Here is a 20,487-nt window from a genome sequence, read left to right on the forward strand (position 1 = left end):
AATGTGACCTCAGCCTTAGTGGGAAAACACTGGGGTGAGTTGCAATGGCTTTTAGTTAGGTATATAAATGATTTCTCCACTTTTATTTTGAACCACAGTGTCTTCCTCTCGCTTTCCGAGGCAAAATCTGTGTGCAGTACCTTCCTCTCGCTTGCTACTCTCGCATGGGCTGAACAAGTGCTGATTCACCTATTCACCGAATCGGCGAGTCGTTTTTCCGAGGCAGAATCTTCACGTCCGCAGTTCCTTTTCGGCTTCCCCAAACGTTCCAATTCAATCTTGGCTGTACCACTGTTCACCTTCCTCAAACACGCGTGGTGTGGGTGGGCTTTTCCGGCCTGACCGAGATCCCGGACAGAAAGTGCAGACACCCTGTAGAATCAGGGTGGACGGTGACATCAGCTTCGCCAAGGCCCCTCCCCGACCTTGGGGATCGATAAATTACGACACCATACTCAGAGTAGATTGCTGTGAGAGTTCGGTGGGTTCGTTGGCTGGTTGCAAAGAAAGAAGGAAGGTCGTTGGTCGAGATGGTCCCTTGGTTGTTGGTTGAAGAAGGAAGGTCGTGATCGTGGAGGACCTGTCCACGTCTCTGCTCAGCGTGGGCAGGTCTGTTGTTGTGTTGTTGTGCAGATCACGGAGGCCCGTCTGTTGTGCTGGTCCGAGTACACCCAACCTTGACCGGGTCTCATTGGGTCCTGCCTGCTGCCACGTCATACCGTGGACTCCGCGCTCTCCACACGGGCTGCTCCGCCCGCACACGAGCTCCACACGTGCGGCTGTAGGGTGCGACCATTGTCTGGTGCCACACCACAGAGCATCCCTTTCCCCGAAACTCAGGTACCAAAAGAACTGCAACCTCAGCTCACTCCCTCCCGAGCTCGCAACAAAAGTCCTTTGCAATTCATCTGGGTGTATTTTGTCTGAGTGTCGGTCTGAGTGTGTGGCACCTGTCCATTAAGTAGAAACTGTTCAAATGCTTTGATCATTGTAAATCTTGCCTGGATTCTCACAACAAGTCTGCTCTGTGTCCACTTTTGTAAGTTGCTGTAAAATTGTCGCACTACATCTTTCTTTCATCTTTCCCCGCATAACACACCCAATAAACCTGTTCCTGTACCACATACCTTTCCTCGCTTCGTGTAAATAAATTATTGAAGAAATGTTCCCAGTTCGTTTTTGTCTTTTCCTTCATTGGTCCAGCATGGTTCCAATCTGAGCTTAGCCAGGTTTTTAACCGACTGAGCTTCGCCGACCCAGACAGCAGTCGGTGGGTCGTGTAACGGACGGAGTTATTTTGGAAACCGCACCGGCTCCACGGGACGCTGCGTACGAGGTCCGTTCCGTGTTTTGCGAACAGCCCAAGCGTGCACGATCGCGTGATTGGAATCCGGTGCCGAAATGCTCGGCGCTCGGAACAAGACCAGGGCGCGGACGGCTAAAATGGAGGCAATTGTCGTGTGAATTTAGAAAGCACGCGGCCCCATGTGAGCACGTGTACAGAGGCTGACGTGCTGCATGCCGCGAGTGGATTTCGCAGGAGGAGTCCCGAGGATGACACCGCCGCATGCCGCGAGTGAAATTCGCAGGACGAGTCCCAAGGACGACACCGTCGCATCTGTGTGCGAGGTGGACCTAGCAGAGCGAGCCGTGTGCGAGTGACGTTAGCGGGGATCTCGGAGCACGAATGGCAGGTGAGTAGCGCACGGTGGCTCGCATGGGCGATAGCTCAAAAGCCAGCGATTAATGTGATTAACGGGGCGACGTTACGGCCTCATTTATCGACCATACGGAGGGGACGAGTGTGTTGCAAATCACTGCCCTGGAGCGGGAAGGCTCGTCGAGCCTTGCCACGAGCAGATGCCCAGCCAGGATGTCACGAACATCCTCGCCGGGGGCACAGGAGCACGAGTTAGGGGAGTGTTTCACGTTCGTTGGACCGGCCTCGTGGGGCAGGAGCGGATCTCCATGGCCCAGGTAACACCAGTTTGTGGGAATTTAGGTTAGAATTTAGAAATGGATTGGAGACATGGACAGACATGGAACGTGTAGTGGGAACGTAGATTAGATAGGTAGAATTAAATGGAATGTGCATTTGTAAAAGGGATGATGAGGGGCACGAGCGAATTAGGGGAACGTAGTTTGTAGAGTGTCAGCGTTGATGTGAAAAATACAAATAAAATAAAACCAAGAAAGAAACATGGTGAATGAACGTGGGTCAGTGGGCCCGAGTGTGAATGGAGTGAATGCGGAATGCATGGTGCGAATGAATGATTGGGGGGGGGGGGGGGGAGGGAATCCCAACCAAGGAAACCCGTGGTTGGTGTCATGTTAGTTTGTGGGTTAGTTAAATTAACCAATCGGATGTCGTTTTGTTGTTGGTGTTGAACAAAGGCACGAAACCTTTTTTGTGGGCTGCAGGAGTCTATTGACCGGCTTGGGAGCATGGCTGGTAAAATGTGCGCACTGAGTAGAGGGCACCTCAGGCACCGAAGTTGTCGGCTTGAGTAGGCCATGGGTCCAAGGGACCGAGTTAGTGTAATGGGCATGGGCAGCCCATGGAAACGGGACCCGGAGCACCAAAATGCCACGTGGGCATCGAAGGGGAAAATGCCATGAATGGCATTCCCCACATTCATAAGGAATAGGTAGGCTTGGAGACAGCCTCAGCGACCCGAGGGTGCCGAAGATAAAGTTGGGCAGATGGGTAAACATGCCAGTTGAGCCACGCTGCCCAGCCACGAAATTGTGCAAGAGCATGTGAGAAAATTTGCGGGCCAGGCCCAAATTAATAACGAATACCAACACAGGCAACGGGAATCATGGTTGCTCCAACCGATAGTTTAAAGACAGGCGTGTTGAAAAGCCCCGGGGATAGATTAATGTTTAATAAATGCGGGACAGAAAGGAAACGTGTACCTTTTCGCACCATCCATCCCTTCGCTGTTCGTGGGCCGCTGGACTCAGCTTGGAAATTTCTGAAAACTGTGGGAGTTATTCTGAGGCTGCATTGGACCTTGAGACAGATTCACTTGTCTCTTCCTTAATCCCCTCAAAAGGGATCTGAGGGATTGGGAATGGACAGTCATGACAGGTTCGCCGAACAAAGGCGATAAGGGAGTTTGGGACATAAAATTATAAAAATATAAAAAATAAATAAATAAATAAATAAAAATAAAAAAGTCTAAATTTCGTTTTTTGTTTTGTTTCAAGTTAATGGGGGCAGGTATGGACAAGGACAGGAATAGGCGATAGGTTGGGGGTGCCGTAGGGTAGGACAGAGCCCGTCTCTGGACCGGCCAACGCCACCCCACTCCCTCCACAACCTCACACGGAGGCCGGCCAGCTTCATATGCCGACCTGTTGCATCGCACCTTACCTGGTCTGCATTTGTCATGCCTTTTCCTTGACTCCATACCTGCCCATGCCCTTGTTTGCATTGCCGTGTCATTCCACCTTTACCCTGTGCGCCAGGACCATCTCTCTGAAAGTGTTTGCAAGGACTGCCATGCAGGCAGCCGCGTTACTGGGGACTGCACTGAGCAGCCCGTATGTCTCTTGTTACATGAAGGCCAGTTCAAATGGCCTGTGAAACGGCGTGTGGCCTGCAGTGTTTGAGTGAGGTGCCTCCAGCAGCCAGAAAAAAAAATCCGTGACAAACAAGGGACCATGGAAGGCCCTGAAGACGCCCGATCGTCGATTCCATGCTGTGCACTCATCCACGAATGTTGCCATTGTTGTGTTCTCTCCTCAAGTCACAGGTCCTGGGCCATGGGTAGTGTAAATATTAGAAATGTATATCGTCCAAACCCACCTGTTTGTTTAGCGCCAGGAATGTAGTTAAGTTGTCTGAATGAGTGTTAGTTTAGTTTCGCAACGCACTTGGTTATTTCTTTTTGGGACATGTATTCAAAATGTCACACTCAGTGATCCGCAGGTAAAATGTACGAGGGGAAACCTACACCTGCATGCTGCAAGAATGTCAAACGACTCGGGTCGAGTCTAACAAAAGGGAGGGGGGTAGTGTTACGGTTCTCAGAACCGTCTGCATACAACATACAGGTGTCCGAAGTCAGTTATTTCATTAAGTATATGTGCAGATAGATCGCTACCTTTTGTTTCGTGGGAAAACACTGGGGTGCATTGTAATGGCTTTTTGTTAGCTTTAGAAATCATTTGTCCCCTTTTATTTTCAACCACAGTACCTTTCTCTCGCTTTCAGAGGCAAAATCGTTGTGCAGTACCTTCCTCTAGTTTACTACTCTCGCATGGGCTGAACACGCTTGTTTCGCTTGTTCGCCTCCGAACCGAACCGGCGACTCGTTTTTCTGAGGCAGAATCTTCATGTCCGCAGTTCCTTTTCGGCTTCCCCAAACATTCCAATTCAATCTTGGCTGCACCACCGTTCACCTTCGTCAAACACGCGTGGTGTGGGCGGGCTTTCCCGGCCTGGCCGAGATCCCGTCCAGAAAGGGCGGACCCCATGGAGGCCCTGTCCAATCAGGGTGGACGGTGACGTGAGCTTCGCCAAGGCCCCTCCCCGACCTTGGGGATCTATAAATTACGACACCATCCTCAGAGGAGAGTGCTGTGAGAGAGTTTGGTGGGTTCGTTGGCTGGTTGCAAAGAAAGAAGGAAGGTCGTTCGTTGAGATGGTCCCTTGGTTGTTGGTTGAAGGAGAAAGGTCGTGATCACGGAGGGCCTGCCCACATCTCTCCTCGGCGGCCCGTCTGTTGTGCTGGTCCGAGTACACCTGACCTTGACCGGGTCTCTCGTTGGGTCCTGTCTGCTGCCCCCTCATACCATCGACTCCGCGCTCTCCACGCGGGCTCCACACGTGCGGGTGTGGGCCGAGCTGCGTGACCATTGTCACGTGCCACACCATCGAGCGTCCCTTTCCCCGTAACTCAGGAACCAGAAGAACTGCGACCTTGGCTCACTCCCTCCCAAGCTTGCAACCAAAGTCCTTTGCCATTCATCTGGGTTTATTTTGTCGAGTGTGTGGCACCTGTCCATTAAGTAGAAACTGTACAAGTGCTTTGATCATTGTAAATCTTGCCTGTATTCTCACGACAAGTGTGCTCTGTGTCCTTTTTTGTAAGTTGCTGTAAAATTGTCGCACGACATATTTCTCTAATCTTCCCCTGCATAACACACCCAATAAACCTGTTCCTGTTCCACATACCTTTCGTCACTTCGTGCAAATAAATTATGGTGGAAATGTTCCCAGTTCGTTTTTATCTTTTCCTTCATTGGTCCAGCATGGTTCGAATCTGAGCTCAGCCGGGATTTTATTCCTGATCATCTGTTCATTCCAGCCGGTACGTCCTTGGCAGGTCCGCAAGATTGCATCCGAACCGGGAAGGTAGTTGGTACTGGGTAATTGGGAGGGTGACCCGGTATGGGCAAGGCGTACTGAGGGCATGGTTCCCAAGTAGTTGAAACCGCATGATTAATGAGGTAACTTGGTTCGAGACAAGCGGACCCTACGCCACGCGGTGGAGGTATTGGCGTCCACGGTCGGTTCAGCGCCACGTCACGGAGTTGTCCGTCACGGAGTTGTCCGTGAGCGACGGCCGACAATTTCGGGAGTCTGGTGGGAGAAGACATAACTCCCCCCACCTTGTGATCGTTCTCGCCACCAGACCCCAGCCCGCAACTATGTATATTGCTACAAATCTGGAAACCACGCACACTCAACATTCAGGTCCCAAAGTTCGTTATGACGGTACGCACGTGAGAGATAGCTCCCTTTCCTTTTTTATTCGTAGGAGACTCGAAAACGTGTGTTGTGACGTCTTTCGTTTGGGTATTACATCAGCCATCTACATCCCATACATCCACCATCCCATCTGTGCGACTCAACCAGCCCATCATGCTCCATTCCCACAGACGAACTCCTCTGGTACGACGATTTTCTCAGGGCAGATCCTGTGACTCTCTGCGTGAGCGAGGCCACGTGGAATATTCGAGGCTCCAGAGCAGGGGCCATGGCTCCGCCTCAGAAGGGTGCGGCCGTAGGCCAATGAGGGATGGACAGCGAGATGATTCTCGCCAAGGACCCGCCCCATGTGGGAGGAGATATTGTTACGGATTTGGAAACAATCTGCACACAACAGCCAGAGTCCCCACAGTTCAGTTATTTTGATAAGTCTGTGCTTATAGTTGGGGTCCCGTCCGGTATGTCGAAAGGGAATTACAAGTGTGTGCTGCAAAGTTTCTTTCTCGTTAGATTTTTGTCAAACCCAACGCCAACAAATCAATCCTTCACTTCTTCGCACCATCGACGCCACTGCCCATGTGCGTTCGACCACGGACGTGAGCGGAGGTTTCCTCACCTCAGAACACTGACTCCGCCCAGAAAAGGAGGGGGTTCCCCCCTGTCCAATCATGGATGGCCAGCACATCACCCCACAAAACCCTGTCCAATCAGGGCAAAGATTACCTCAGAGGACCGATCACAACACCCCACCCGAGGGGAGGGATAAGAATCGCCGGCTTCCCATTAGTGCTCGCTGAAGTTGGGTTGGAATTGTCGGAGAAGAAAGGGGTCGCCATTGCTATTGGTGTGCATCGTTGGTGGTCGTTGTTGCCGTGCCTCAAGCTGGTCCTCTGACTATTCCACAGCTGTCAACTTCCATCTCTCATTTTGTTGAGCAATATCCCGGAGTTCGAACCGGGAATCTCCGCTGGCCCTCTGTGAGGAGCGACCCTGGCTCCCGCCTTGGCCCTGCTATACAGTGTCTGGGCTCGCCGACGACACCGAGTTTCACACCTGCAGTCGCGGGCCAAACCACATGAGGTGGCCAGGAACCGACCAAACTCTGACCTCCAGCCTGTCTCTCCCCTTGGCTGCGAGGGTCGAAATAAAGATAATCCAGGTCCATTTTATTTTGGTGTGTGTGTGTCTGTGGTGGCGCCGTCCTATTGTTGCGGATTTGGAAATTTACAGCACTCAACATACAGGTCCTCGAAGCTTAGTTATATCAGAAAGTACGTGTTGCCAGTAAGGGTCCCGTCCCATGTCTGAAGAGTGATTTATGTAAATGCTCTGTGAAGTTATTTTGATAGTTGGGGTTTTTATTTTATTTTACACCACCAACGATAACAACAACGATAACACCACCAACGACAACAGCCCCCACTCAATGATGAGCGAACTGAATTCCATTCCCTAAAATGGACATGAATCGGCTCGCTTGGGCACTCCAAGAAATGGGATGCGACAGCCCCCACCCAATGATGAGCGAACTGAATTTCATTCCCTCATATGGACATGAATCGGCTGGCTTGGGCACTCCAAGAAATGGGATGCGACAGCCCCCCACCGACAGCGAACGAGTCACGTGGGAAGCGAGTCGCGCCCGAGAGGAATAAGAAGGGAACGTAGAGACAGAAGTGGGCTCTTCCTGGTTCTTGGCGCTTCTTGGATCGTTGTTGGTGGTTGGTGGTTGTTCGGAGAGCAAGGAAAGTGGTTGGGGGTTCTTCGGTTGAATCGACTCAGTGGATTGTGAAGGATCAGCGCATCGTCTTCAACAGCGCGTGTTCTGAAGCGTGAGAGGAGCTCGGGAGGCTGATTGCCGGTGTCTGGATTTGGCTCGCCTCTCACTGGCACCCGGACCGACTCAGCTGGAAGACTACACGAGGTGGACAGGTCCGAGACAGATTCTGGTCTTTTAGCCCGACTATCCATCCGAGCAGGAGGCCTTAAAAAAGACCACTTTGGTCCGATTATTTTGTGTGTGTGTGTGTGTGTGTGTGTGTGTGTGTGTGTGTGTGTGTGTGTGTGTGTGTGTGTGTGTGTGTGTGTTTGTGGCACCAGTCCATTAAGTAGCCATTGTATAAGTGCCCTTGCTGAACATACCTGCATTGCTTATATACGGACAACTCTGCTCTTGCGTGCTCCCCTCATTTCCCTATTGTAAATAAATCCCCATTTGTGAAATGCATCCGCTTGTTCGTGTCCTTTCCTCCATTGGCTTGGCGTGGTGCATGTTGGAAAATTAGCAAGGCCGTTGTGCCGTCGTAAGGGGACATTTTGACCGATGGGACTTCGGAAATCGTCCGCTCGAGTTGCACACGGGTCGGGCACGCTGACGGCTCGACTCGTACGAGTTCCGTTGAGGGTGTGATTCCTCGTTTGTTCGCCACATGGTGTCTCGGTATTTTTAAGATTGGCAAATAACCCTGTATCACGTGGTGGATTTCTCGACGTTTCACGGTCCGATAAGGGACCTGTACTTTTTCGAAAAAGTACGATCGAAATTCCGGGTGATCGGCGGAGCAGACTCCACTGCTCCGCCGAGCGGTCGTGCTCGTCGTTGACCCTCGGCCTGCAACACTATAAGTAGAAATTGTGCAAGTGTTGATTGCTCATTGTACATTGCATGTATATTCGGAATAAGTCTACACCGTCTTATTATTGTAAATAAATAACTATTAAATGTTCCAGTCCGTTGCCTGTCATTTCTTCCATTGGCCCAGTATGGTTTGGGCTTGAGAAGAGGAAAGGTCGTTTGTGCCGTAAATTGTTATTTGGATCGACGCGGCTTTGGAAATTCCCAATTGATTACGCCGGATCCGAGTCGGTAACAACGACTCGGTTCGGACAAAGCCGGCCAAGGGTGTGGTTTCCCCGGAAGCAAGACTGCGTGGTTATTTAGGTATATTGGAAATCTCGACAATTAACCCTGCGCCACAGGGTCAAAATATTGGCGTCCACGATCCTCTAAGGGACCCGTGACCTTCGAAGTTTACAAACTTCAATTCCGGTGTTCGGTGGGAGACGGCCCAACTGCTCCATCTCGCGGTCGTCCTCGCCACTGACCCCTGGCCCACAACAATATATCCCTGGGCAGTGCCAGAAGAAGGGTGGAAAAACGGGTGTGGTGTGGACGGAAGGTCGTGTGTCGTTGGCACGAAAAGTTCGGTGGACAAGAGTTCTGTGGACAGGAGTGGAGTGGACGAAAGGAGCCATGGTTGTTGATTTGCGCTTGTCACTGGCTGCATGAAGAGGGCGGGTTGGTCGGCACGTGGACGGATCGGAGTTCGAGTGCCCAGACGATTCGCCACGCGGGTTCCATCCAGAACCACCAGCCTGGCACGAGTTCCCCGACAGTGCCCCGACGACCATTTGCCACCAGGTGCCGCATTTCCGAGCACGTTTCCCTGCGAAGGCAGGTACTCTTTTACTCTGACCTCCAGCTCGTCTCTCCTCACGGCTGCGAGGGGAAAAATAAAATCCTGTTTTCTTTTCTTTTGTGTGTGTGTCTGAGTGTGTTGGGCCCATCTTTTAAGTAGGAATTGTTGAAGTGTTTTTATTTGCATCATTGCAAATATTCCTTGCTTATGTTGTTGTGGGCCAGGGTTCGGTGGCGATAAATGACCACAAGGTGGAGCAGTGGATTCGTCTCCCACCGAACACCCGGAATGTAGGTCTTGACTCTCGGACAACTACGAAAGGTCACGGGTCCCTGAGCAGACCGTGGTCGCCAATATTTTGACGGCATGGGGTATGGTTAATTGCCTAATTTCAATATACCTAAGTACCCACGTCATCCAACTACCGGGGAAAAACACACCCTTGACCGACTGTGTCCGATCCAAGTCACTATCACCGACTCAGATCCGGCGTAACCGATCGAAAGTTACCAAAGCCGCACCGGACCAAAGGAACAATTTGCCGACCCAAACGGCCTCGCTATTTCTCAAGTCCGAACCATGCTGGGTCAATGAAAGAAAACATGAACAACGAACTGGGACATTTAACAGGGGATTTATTTTACAATAAATAATTGGGGAGGGGAGACACAGAGCAGAGTTATCCGAATAAAAGGCAGGCAATGTACAATGAGCAAAGAAAAAGCACTTCATCCGACTTAAAGACGGGGCCCTCGCGGACACACATGGACGGACGCACACACACACACAGACACACTGGACCTGTGGGTCTTTCGTCGGTCCTCAGCCCAGGAGAGAAAGGCGAGCTGGGAGACCAGAGCCTCGCCGGGTACCTGTCCTGCCTCGTGCGGTCACATCAACCCGAACCAGTGGTGGGACTCGAACCCACGACCCGAAGTCCATGGCCCACGAACGAGACCGCTCAACCACGACCACCACCGTCTCAGTCCGCTCCAACCACCACCGTCTCAGTCCGCTCCAACCACCACACACGACCGTCTGCCATGACGAGACTGCTCAGAATCGCCACGATCCTCCTGTCTGCCGACCTCTCGTCTCCCACAACCACTCTGCCGTCTTCACGATCACCCGGTCTGCCGAAAACTGCTCCTCACAACCATTCCACTCCTCTTTTGGTGGGAGGGGTCTCTTCTCCTCCCACTTGAACGAGGGGCTGTCGGATGACTCCTGGTCACCTCCCGATTGGCCGGGGCATGCGTGTTATGCTCGCCCTTCGTTCATTGGCTGGAGGAAACGGTCCATGTCATTCCATGGAGCGGAGCCTTGACCCGAAGTGATGGAGACTCCTCCCACGCCCTCAGCCAAAAACACGTGGTGACCGGTGGAGCGAGGTGACGGTCCGTTGTTGGAAAAATGTAATAAACCTGACGATACAACAAGTCGGAGTGCACACATGTAATTCCGATTCGACAAAGGGGGGATTCTAACTGTAAACACATACTTATCAAAATAACTAAGCTTTGGGACTGGCTGTTTGTGTGCACAAGGTTTCCAAATCCGTAACAATATATTCGCTTTAAGTCTTGCTTCTCTTGTCTTTTATTTATTGTAAAGAAATTAGAAATGTTCCCAGCTCGTTTTTGTCTTTTCTTTATTTGGTCCAGCATGGTCCGGGATTGAGTTCAGACGGGGTTGCATCCCCGATAATCGGTTTAACATAGCCGGGACGTCCTGGGCAGGCCCCGCTTGACTGCAACGAGCCAGAAAGGTAGGTGGCAAAGCGGTGGTCGGTCGTGTAACTTTACCGCTGCTGGTAGAGTAAATCTGGTTTGACCAGGCGTTTTGAGGGCGTGGCTTCCCCGGTAGTTTAAATCGCGTAGTTAGTTAGGTAAATTGGTTATAGACAAACAGATCCTTCGCTACGCGGTTGAAATGTTGGCGACCATGGTCGGTTAATCGAGCCGCTGGCTTCAGAGTTATCCGGAGCGATGGCCTATAATTCCGGGAGTCTGGTGGGAGACGACGAACCCTCCCCACCTCGTGGTCATGCTCGCCACCGACCCCAACAATATATACCATATATCTTGCTCCCTCTCTCTAAGCCTGGTGTTGTCTTAGTGGTAAGGGTGGCGTCTTGGGATCCGATTGGGATCCGAGCATCCTGAGTTCAAGCCCCGTTGGCTGCTGAATTAACATCAGGGGGTTGACTCAGCCTGTCATCCTTCTGAGATCGGCGAAATGAGTACCAGTGTACTGGTCCCAGTGTAGGCCACGGTCAGAATAGGTGTACCATATCGCTGTGTGTCATAAGAGGCGACGAGGGTTGGCGTCAGGAAGGGCATCCGGCCATAAAACATTGCCTCAAGAAAAACTTCACCCCTGCACAGCAGGGAAAAATGGCTGGAAAAACGATTTTTTGGGGGGGGGAGGGGGGGCCATCTCTGTCTCTGTCTCGCTCTACCCACTACCAATAGAACAGCACCCTTCTCCCATACTTCTCCAATTTTACCCACCCCTCTCTCTGAATCTGGACAAATCCAGACAATGCTTATGTCTGGACGGTGTTTGACTCCAGGCAGGGTTTGTCCTCGGACGTGTCCAAGCAGTATTTGTCTCCAGGAAGCTTGGCTCCAGATGTGTCCGGGCAGGACTTAATGCTCCACCGCACGTCGACCTTTCATTCCTCTCACCTCACGCTGTCTTCACTTCCCCCACCCCTCCTCGATCCCGCAACCCTCCTCGCTCCTTCTTCCCCCATTTAACATCCCCAAAAGCGAAATGAAAGGTGGTATTTGCTCATTTTAAATAAATATAATAACACCAATACGACAAATAAATATGAACAAAATTAATGTTCGAATTCGGATTGGTGTAAATGATGCAAATAAAGCAAGTCTGTTTCGTCAATTTCTGCAACGCTGTGTGGAGAGGCGAGCGTGGCGAGCTGATCCACACTCATCAAAAATAAAACCCAAAAACACACAACCATTGATGTGCCCCTCAATCAAACAAATGAACCAGAGATCCTTTAAAGCCCCAGGGACTGATCAGACATGACAGAAGAGTGTTGTTGGGACAAATCCGACAGTGTGCAGGGGTAGTCCGCTCTGCAGTCCGGGCAGCTCAGGCTGGAGAACATCCCGTGCTATTTCTGCAATGTCTGGTTTGGAGGAGCAGAGAAGGTATGGCTCTGGAAGGAACAGCGGGCCGAGGAGCGTAGCTTTTTGGTGTCAATTCCGGGATAACTCCTCCCTTCCCCTCAGTACAACCGGCCTGATAGCCTCTGGATCCTAAGTCACAGATCATATGTAACACCATTCCCCTTTCACTCACCATTGGACTGTGGACCAATTCGTGGATGGAGCACACCTTTCATGGTCCAACCTAAAATGGCTGCTAATGGTTCACATAGCTTTCTTGGCTTTTCCTACCAAGCTTACACCTCATGGCCAAGTGAAATACTGTTATAATTTGCCGGAGCGTCGGCCGCGACACGACTGCCAGATGGAGCCGCAAGTCGACTCCGCTCGATCGCCCGGAATAGAGATTGTTCTTCTCTGGAAAAGTCTGGAGAAGACGGGTCCCTTTTGGACTGAAATCCGCCAATGGGTAGACCACGTGGGGTAGGGTTGATTGCCAACTTCAATTTACCTAAATACCCACATGGTCCAACTACCGGGGAATTTCACCTTCGACGGAACTGGGACGGGAACAAGCCGCCGAAGCGAGCCCGTTCCGTGTGCGATTCCCAGCGGCTTCATCGCCGAGAACCGTCGGTCCGATTATCCTGTTATTTTGGCACAACGGCCTTCTATTTCCCAACACGCGCAGCACGCTCAGCACGCTCAGTCAATGGTGGAAATGGACATGGGCGAGCTGAGAACATTTAACAATTGGGGTTTATTTAATAATGCAAATGGGGGACAAAGGAACACAGAAGGCGGAATTAAACCGAATATAAGAAATGCAAGGCGAATATATACAGCAAGGCACTTAACCAGTTTCACAACTTAATGGACTGGGCCCACACACAGACACACACACCCAGACAGAAATGGACCCCCTGGGTCTTTATTCGGCTCTCCAGCAGAGGAGGAGGATAGTCAGGCTGGGAGTCAGGGCTGCAGGCAACCTGGCCGCGAGCGCGCAGCTGGACGTCATCATCCTTCCGGAGCTCTGGGCACCCTCGTCGAACCAGCCGGCTGAACCCAAGCACGAGGGACCCCTTGAAGGCTGCTGCGGACCACGGAGGCAGGCAGAGAGCCAAGACGAAAGAGCTGAGGAGCCACCACGAGCACGACGGGAGAGAGCTGCGGAGCCACGATGAGGACGACGAAAAAGAGCCCAAAAGAGAGAGACAAAACCCCACGGACTCCGCCTCTTATAGGCCCCTTCGCCTGCCAACGACCATTCCTCTCCTCCTCACTCTGCCTTTTCATTGGACAGGAAACATCACGCGACTCCTTGTCCGCCCCACCCCCCCCATTGCACAGGCGCGCGGTGGGCGGGGCGCCCCCCCACCCGTCTTGGCGGAGTCTCCAGTGGAGGGGCTTGTGGCTCTGCCCACCGCCACGTCTCCGACCACGTGCGTGGCTGGTGAAACTTGCAGCGCCAGTTCCGCACGCCTGGTCGTGAGAATGGCACCGCCGCTGTTGCATTCCAGTAACAATCGCAGCGGATTTACACTTATTTACCCACGAGACCAGGGAAAGGGAGCTATCTATAAAACATGTATTACCGAGATAACTGAGCTAAAGGAACGTGAATGTTGTGTGAAAGGTTTTTTCCAAATTCACAAAAATACCACGTTATCAAAAAGCATATACTGTGGAACTCCGACATTTGTGGATTCAACATTCACCGTTTACAAAATGTAACCTGCTTCGACATTCACGCTTTGAATATTCATGGTTTCTTTTTCTAACACTTCAAGGACTGGTCTCCCATATCCCCAGCTGCCAATATTAATTCAGCCTGAGAATTGTTCCACAGAAATCAAAATATTGTGTTCTGAAACCCTCCCCGTCTCCACCCACACCAAACTGATCCGAAATGGTCTCTTTTGCAACTGAAAAGGTGGAAGCATTTCTGGCAACCCTCGACTGATTCTGCAACTAGACGGGAAGGTATCAGCTCATGTGTCCTAAAAACCTTTCTCTGCAGCTTTTGCGCTTCCTCTCTCTGCTCTTTCCACTCTGTTATTTTCCATAGCTCATCTTCCATCTGCTTGGAAAATCAGTCATATCACAGCATGAAATAAAAAAGGTGCAAATATATTGCATCACAGTTTGATCACAGTTGATATGAAATCCTTGGTTTTCTCAAACAACCTTGTCTCAGTTCATGAAATGGGATTAAGACCGAGTAACTCGACCTTGGACACGCTGCTTCAACTCTCCAAACAGTGGATGGGGACCATGAGATCAGGGATTTGTCTCTGGAGATTCTGTCATGGCCAAAAATATTTGCACCCTTGCACATTTTTCAAATAATGCAATCACTTTTTTCTTCCAGAAAATTGTTGAAATAAAAAAAATATATTTTGATGTCCACACATGTATTTCTTTAGTTTGCAGTGGTACAAAACAAACAAAAAAGGGATGCAAGGCTTAATGTTGGAGTGTGTCACACAGGAGAAGGATCTGGGGGTGGCAAGAGAAATGGGAGGTAATCAGGCAGCAAATAGTGTTTTCGGTTGTATTCGGAGGGGGATCATTTATAAATCAAAAGAGGTGGTGTTTACATTGTTTTGGAATTTAGTGAGGGGAAATCTCAAATATTGTGTGCAGTTCTGGTCACCACAACTCAGGAAGGACAAAGATGCCATACAGAGGTTTCAGTGCAGGACGACTGGAATGATTCCAGGCCGAGCTCGACTGAGCTATGAGGAGAGGCTGATGGAAAAAGAGCTTTATACACTAGAAAGGAGGCGGTTACAAGGAGATGTTGAAGATGATGGAAGGTTGAAGTGTATATGAATTATTCTCCAGAGTAGACAGTGATAGAACCAAGGGCCATAGCTTGAGAGTAAAGGAGAGATGAGTCAAGACTGTAGTAAGGCAGGGGACTTTCATTCAGAGTGTAATTAATGAATGGAATGGTCTCTCTGGAAAGGTAACGGAAGCAGAAACAGAAGATAAGTTTAAGTTAGAATTAGATAGGTACCTGGAAGTTATGGAGATAGAGGGGTAAGGGGGTGTTGACAGGACTTTTAGGTAGTTTGAGCATTAATGGGTGATTGTGTACACGTGTATGGAGTGCTGTTGGTGGGGGTCTTGTTCAGGAGAGTTGTGTGGTTGATGTGTGTTTTTAACCAAGCCCATGATCCCTCCAATGAGGGGAAGAAAAAAAAAAGTCCCCCAAAAAAAACAACAAAAAGTACAACAATACACCCAAGTGGGTTTGACGTCAGCTCGGTGCTGTCTGGAATGGAAACTGGATATTATAAACATGCCAGACGACAGAGGTAACGAGAAACGACTTGGTTAAATTATATAAATGAAACAAAATCGTAAATCAATTAATATTTTTTGTATTTTCTTCCTTGAATACTGTGTGGATAAATTAGTGTGGTGTTCACACAGGCATGAAGGGATGAACGGCCTCCACCTGTGTTGCATTTCCTTGTACAGAGTGTGGATCCGGCTCCTTCCCCAACAACTTCGACGAGTGTAAGATTGTATCACGCAGACCCATGGAAGCCTTCCCTTGGTGGCTCTCGCAGTCCCATCAGGCAGACGTGAGTGCAGGTTTGACCGAAGGACTCTTGGTAAGGAGAGCTTGATGAATCGAACGCACGAGAAATCGAGATGTTTACAAAGGGCTTCAATGTCCCTTGCTTAACCTCTTCCACATCCTCTCGTCTCGGAGACAGACACGGAGCACCGCGTGTTGTACACAGACACGGAGCACCACGTGTTGTGCACAGACACGGAGCACCACGTGTTGTGCACAGACACGGAGCACCACGTGTTGTGCACAGACACGGAGCACCACGTGTTGTGCACAGACACGGAGCACCACGTGTTGTGCACAGACACGGAGCACCACGTGTTGTGCACAGACACGGAGCACCACGTGTTGTGCACAGACACGGAGCACCACGTGTTGTGCACAGACACGGAGCACCACGTGTTGCGCACAGACACGGAGCACCACGTGTTGCACACAGACACGGAGCACCACGTGTTGTACACAGACACGGAGCACCACGTGTTGTACACAGACACGGAGCACCACGTGTTGTACACAGACACGGAGCACCACGTGTTGTACACAGACACGGAGCACCACGTGTTGTTCACAGACACGGAGCACCACATATTGCACACAGACACGGAGCACCACGTGTTGTTCACAGACACGGAGCACCACGTGTTGCACACAGACACGGAGCACCACGTGTTGTTCACAGACACGGAGCACCACGTGTTGCACACAGACACGGAGCACCACGTGTTGCACACAGACACGGAGCACCACGTGTTGCACACAGACACGGAGCACCACGTGTTGTTCACAGACACGGAGCACCACGTGTTGTTCACAGACACGGAGCACCGCGTGTTGTTCACAGACACGGAGCACCGCGTGTTGTACACAGACACGGAGCACCGCGTGTTGCACACAGACACGGAGCACCACGTGTTGTTCACAGACACGGAGCACCACGTGTTGTTCACAGACACGGAGCACCACGTGTTGTTCACAGACACGGAGCACCACGTGTTGTTCACAGACACGGAGCACCACGTGTTGTTCACAGACACGGAGCACCACGTGTTGTTCACAGACACGGAGCACCACGTGTTGTTCACAGACACGGAGCACCACGTGTTGTTCACAGACACGGAGCACCACGTGTTGTTCACAGACACGGAGCACCACGTGTTGTTCACAGACACGGAGCACCACGTGTTGTTCACAGACACGGAGCACCACGTGTTGTTCACAGACACGGAGCACCACGTGTTGTTCACAGACACGGAGCACCACGTGTTGTTCACAGACACGGAGCACCACGTGTTGTTCACAGACACGGAGCACCACGTGTTGTTCACAGACACGGAGCACCACGTGTTGTTCACAGACACGGATCGACATCACGAACCAGAGAAGGAAACCCCCGCCCGTGGTCGGTCGTTTAACAAAGGATGGAATGTTCGTGGAATGTTAACCAGGAATGTAACATTTTAGATCCACACGATCATTTTCTTTGTATTTTTGGGATCAGGAAGGAAGTTTCCATCAAACATCTCATTAAATCAACAAACACAACAACAAACATTTAATAAAAATTACTTTAACTTTTCTTCATTCCAGATAATCATCAACAATAAATTATTTTATCTTTCAAATTGACGTTTTACAAATCTTCCTCATCATTAAATAAGAAATTCCGAACATACCTCTTCAGTTCAGGAACCACCACCACCACCACCACCACGAGCTGCGTTGCAGTTCAGCACAAGGTTAAAAAGATCACCCGGAAGTTTTTCTTCGTTATCCTGTTACCACAACTTCTTCTTCTTCTTCTTCCATACGGGCTTCTTCTTCTTCCTATTGATTTTTCCTCTTCTTCCTCTTCCTCCTCCATTTGTTGTTTCTTGACGGAGACAGAGACCCGATTCTCCCCAAACTCCACGGAGCCAAACTCAAGATTACAACCAAAAAAGGAAAATATCTTAATAAAATGGAAGTAAACGATAGAAAGTAAAATAATAATAACTTTACACTGTCTTTCTTATGAGGGGAGGGGGAAGTGGGGAGGGGAGGGGGGAAGGGAATGGAGGGAGAGGGGGTGGTGTGGTCGGGGAATGGGGGGAGTGGAATATATTCCCGTCCAGTGAAGGCTTCATCATCCAAGAAAACTTTTGGGGGAAGGACTGGGATGTCACAAGAAAGAACCACCGAGGTGTTCTTGACTTCGACCCCATCCCTCACCATAGTGAGACGGCGAAGTCAACAACTCCTTCCTACGCGAAATGACTCGTGCTATCATTGGTTTAAATGGAGGGATCAATCCCGGAAATGACTCCTCGACTCTCCCTTAGAATCCTCGGAATATGACACAAAACCCGGAGCCCGTCAAAATACTGGGTTTTCATCACCTTCTCCCATTGTTCGACTGATTTACACTTCATGAAGAAATCTCCAGATCTGAACTTTCTGGCATGAGACGCATCTCGGAATTCTTTGTGAATCAGTGTCGCCATCTTTATCGGGTTGTCAGGACTGAGGGTTGTGACGCCATCAAAAAGCGAAACTCTTCCTCTAAGTTTGTGATGGTATTCTTCAGGGGTAGAGGGGCACTGAACCACTTTGGGAGTTCCAACCCTTCGGAACTCTCCCTCCCTGGTCTGTCCCTCTTCCTCCTTCGATGAACCCTCCATGATGAACCCTCGTCATCGTCAGGAGTCATGTTAATTATCCTGAATCACCACCTCCCAGCACCCCGGAGGGTTGCAATGGCCAATTAAATGAAGACTCGATCATAATAAAACCTTCATAGGACACAGAACACCAGAAAAAGGCCGAGACACTCTCAACACTCAAACCGTCCTGTAATGGCGTCCTTCCGAACTCCCCCGGACGGGACACCATCTTCTTCCTTCCCTTCTTTTAATTTTAATGCATCTTCTTGAAAAGAAGATATAATCGGTTTATTTTAACTTCAAAACAAACTAAAAGATTACAACATTGAAGGTATAATACAACTATTTTGTGAAACACGGAGATATAAAAAGAAATCAAAGCCGATAACTTGTATTCTTCGTGATGATACGGATGATATACCTTCTCCCCAAGATTTGGATAAATCAAAAAAGAACCTCGTTATCTTTGATGATTGTGTTAATGAGAGAAACCAAACGATAATGGATAGCGACTACACAAGAGGGAGACATTCTTGTTGTAATTGTATTCATCTTTCTCAATCATACTTTCAACTCCCTCGTCGCTCAATAAGAAAAAATGCGAATACTTTTATTTTATTCAAGTTAAATTCATTGGATAAAAACAATATTTGGAGAGACAATTGGTCGACATTATGCAGTGAAAAGGAATTTGGGGATTATATGAAACACACCACTGAAAAATATTGTTATGGTTATGAAAATTCACAGAACACCATTCAGGTTCCCCAGAGATCAGTTATTTGAATAAGTGTGTGTTTCAGGTTAGATTTCCTCACCGATGTATAACGGGCCTTGTTCCTGTGCCGGGCTGTGAATCTTTGAGTTCGCTGTTATTCTTTTCTATCTTTTATTTTCAAAAAACGCTACAACCACGTCATCTCCACCACAACGCCATCTCCACAAACATTGCCATCTCCACAAACACCGCCATCTAATCGACAAACACGACAACATTCTCCTCAGCGACAGCGGCAAAATGCTGTCAACGTGGACACGCCGCATCACAGGAGGGGCTACATTCCAGAGTCCATGTGCAATCAGCCATGAAACTTTTGGTGATGGACACGTGATAGACATGATTGGTATGGAGAGCAGAGCGTGGAGAGTCGGGGACGAGCAAGCTGCGTCGCATGTCAGGCCCGACCGACCAAGCCGCCATTCAAGCTGCTCGCCTGGCTGCTCAAGCCGCCAAACTGCTTAAGCGACTGGCGCGTTGGCAACGAGCCAACGAAACAGACACCAAGGGTCGCCGAACCGAAGACCGCCGAGTTGCCACCAAGGGGTGGCCAGGTAACCAGCATGGACTCTTGGAGTCCTTTGGTCATCGCGTCTCTGAGTATCATTCAATGCTCACGAGCCAGATTCTTTTCCTTTGGTTTTGTATGGAATTCTGTGGCGCCTTGTCTCATGAAGTGGAATTGTTGTTAAGTGCGTGCCTGTATATAAAAATAGACATCGGCTCTAGGCTTTTGCTCGTGTCTTGTTCCCATCCCCCCATTCATTGATTGCATGCTTGTGAGAATAAATGCCCCATTGTTTAAATGTCGATCTGCTCGCTCCGTTAGTTTCCCACCATTGACTGTCACAATGCGTTCAGGGAATTAATTTGCGATTAAAGCCGATAAAAGTAATAATCTGGTCCGACGGAACTTGCCGATATAAAACCGCTCGGCTTCGCACACGGAACGAGCACGCTAAAGTGGCTCGTGTCCGTACAAGTTCCCGTCGAGGTATAAACTCTCGGTATTTTCTGTCTGCGCGAATAGTTAGGTATATCGACAATTCGGCGATTGACCCTGTAGCGCGTGGACAGAATATTAACAAGTTTATGATGCGTTAAGGCAAGTAGGTAAAGAATACTGGTTCTGGCTCACTTTTCCCCATGTAAATGAATGGGGGATTTTCAGCCATGAATTTTTTCTTTTTTTTT

At 49.8% G+C, this 20,487-nt stretch overlaps 1 protein-coding gene across 2 annotated transcripts in view; it reads right to left on the bottom strand.

Moving 5' to 3' along the window:
• LOC147029142 (uncharacterized) overlaps positions 1-17,587 on the bottom strand; it is a 35,919-nt gene extending 18,332 nt beyond the window's left edge. For both annotated transcript variants that reach the window (XM_085876286.1, XM_085876288.1), the window contains exon 1: positions 17,550-17,587. The gene's annotated coding sequence lies outside the window, so the exon portion shown is untranslated. The remainder of the gene's footprint in view (positions 1-17,549) is intronic.
• Between the last annotated feature and the right edge of the window lie 2,900 nt (positions 17,588-20,487).

This window comes from Eptatretus burgeri, chromosome 4 (assembly GCF_056783735.1).
Source record: "Eptatretus burgeri isolate ZD-2024b chromosome 4, Ebu_testis_v1, whole genome shotgun sequence".
Classification (NCBI taxonomy): Eukaryota; Metazoa; Chordata; class Myxini; order Myxiniformes; family Myxinidae; genus Eptatretus; species Eptatretus burgeri.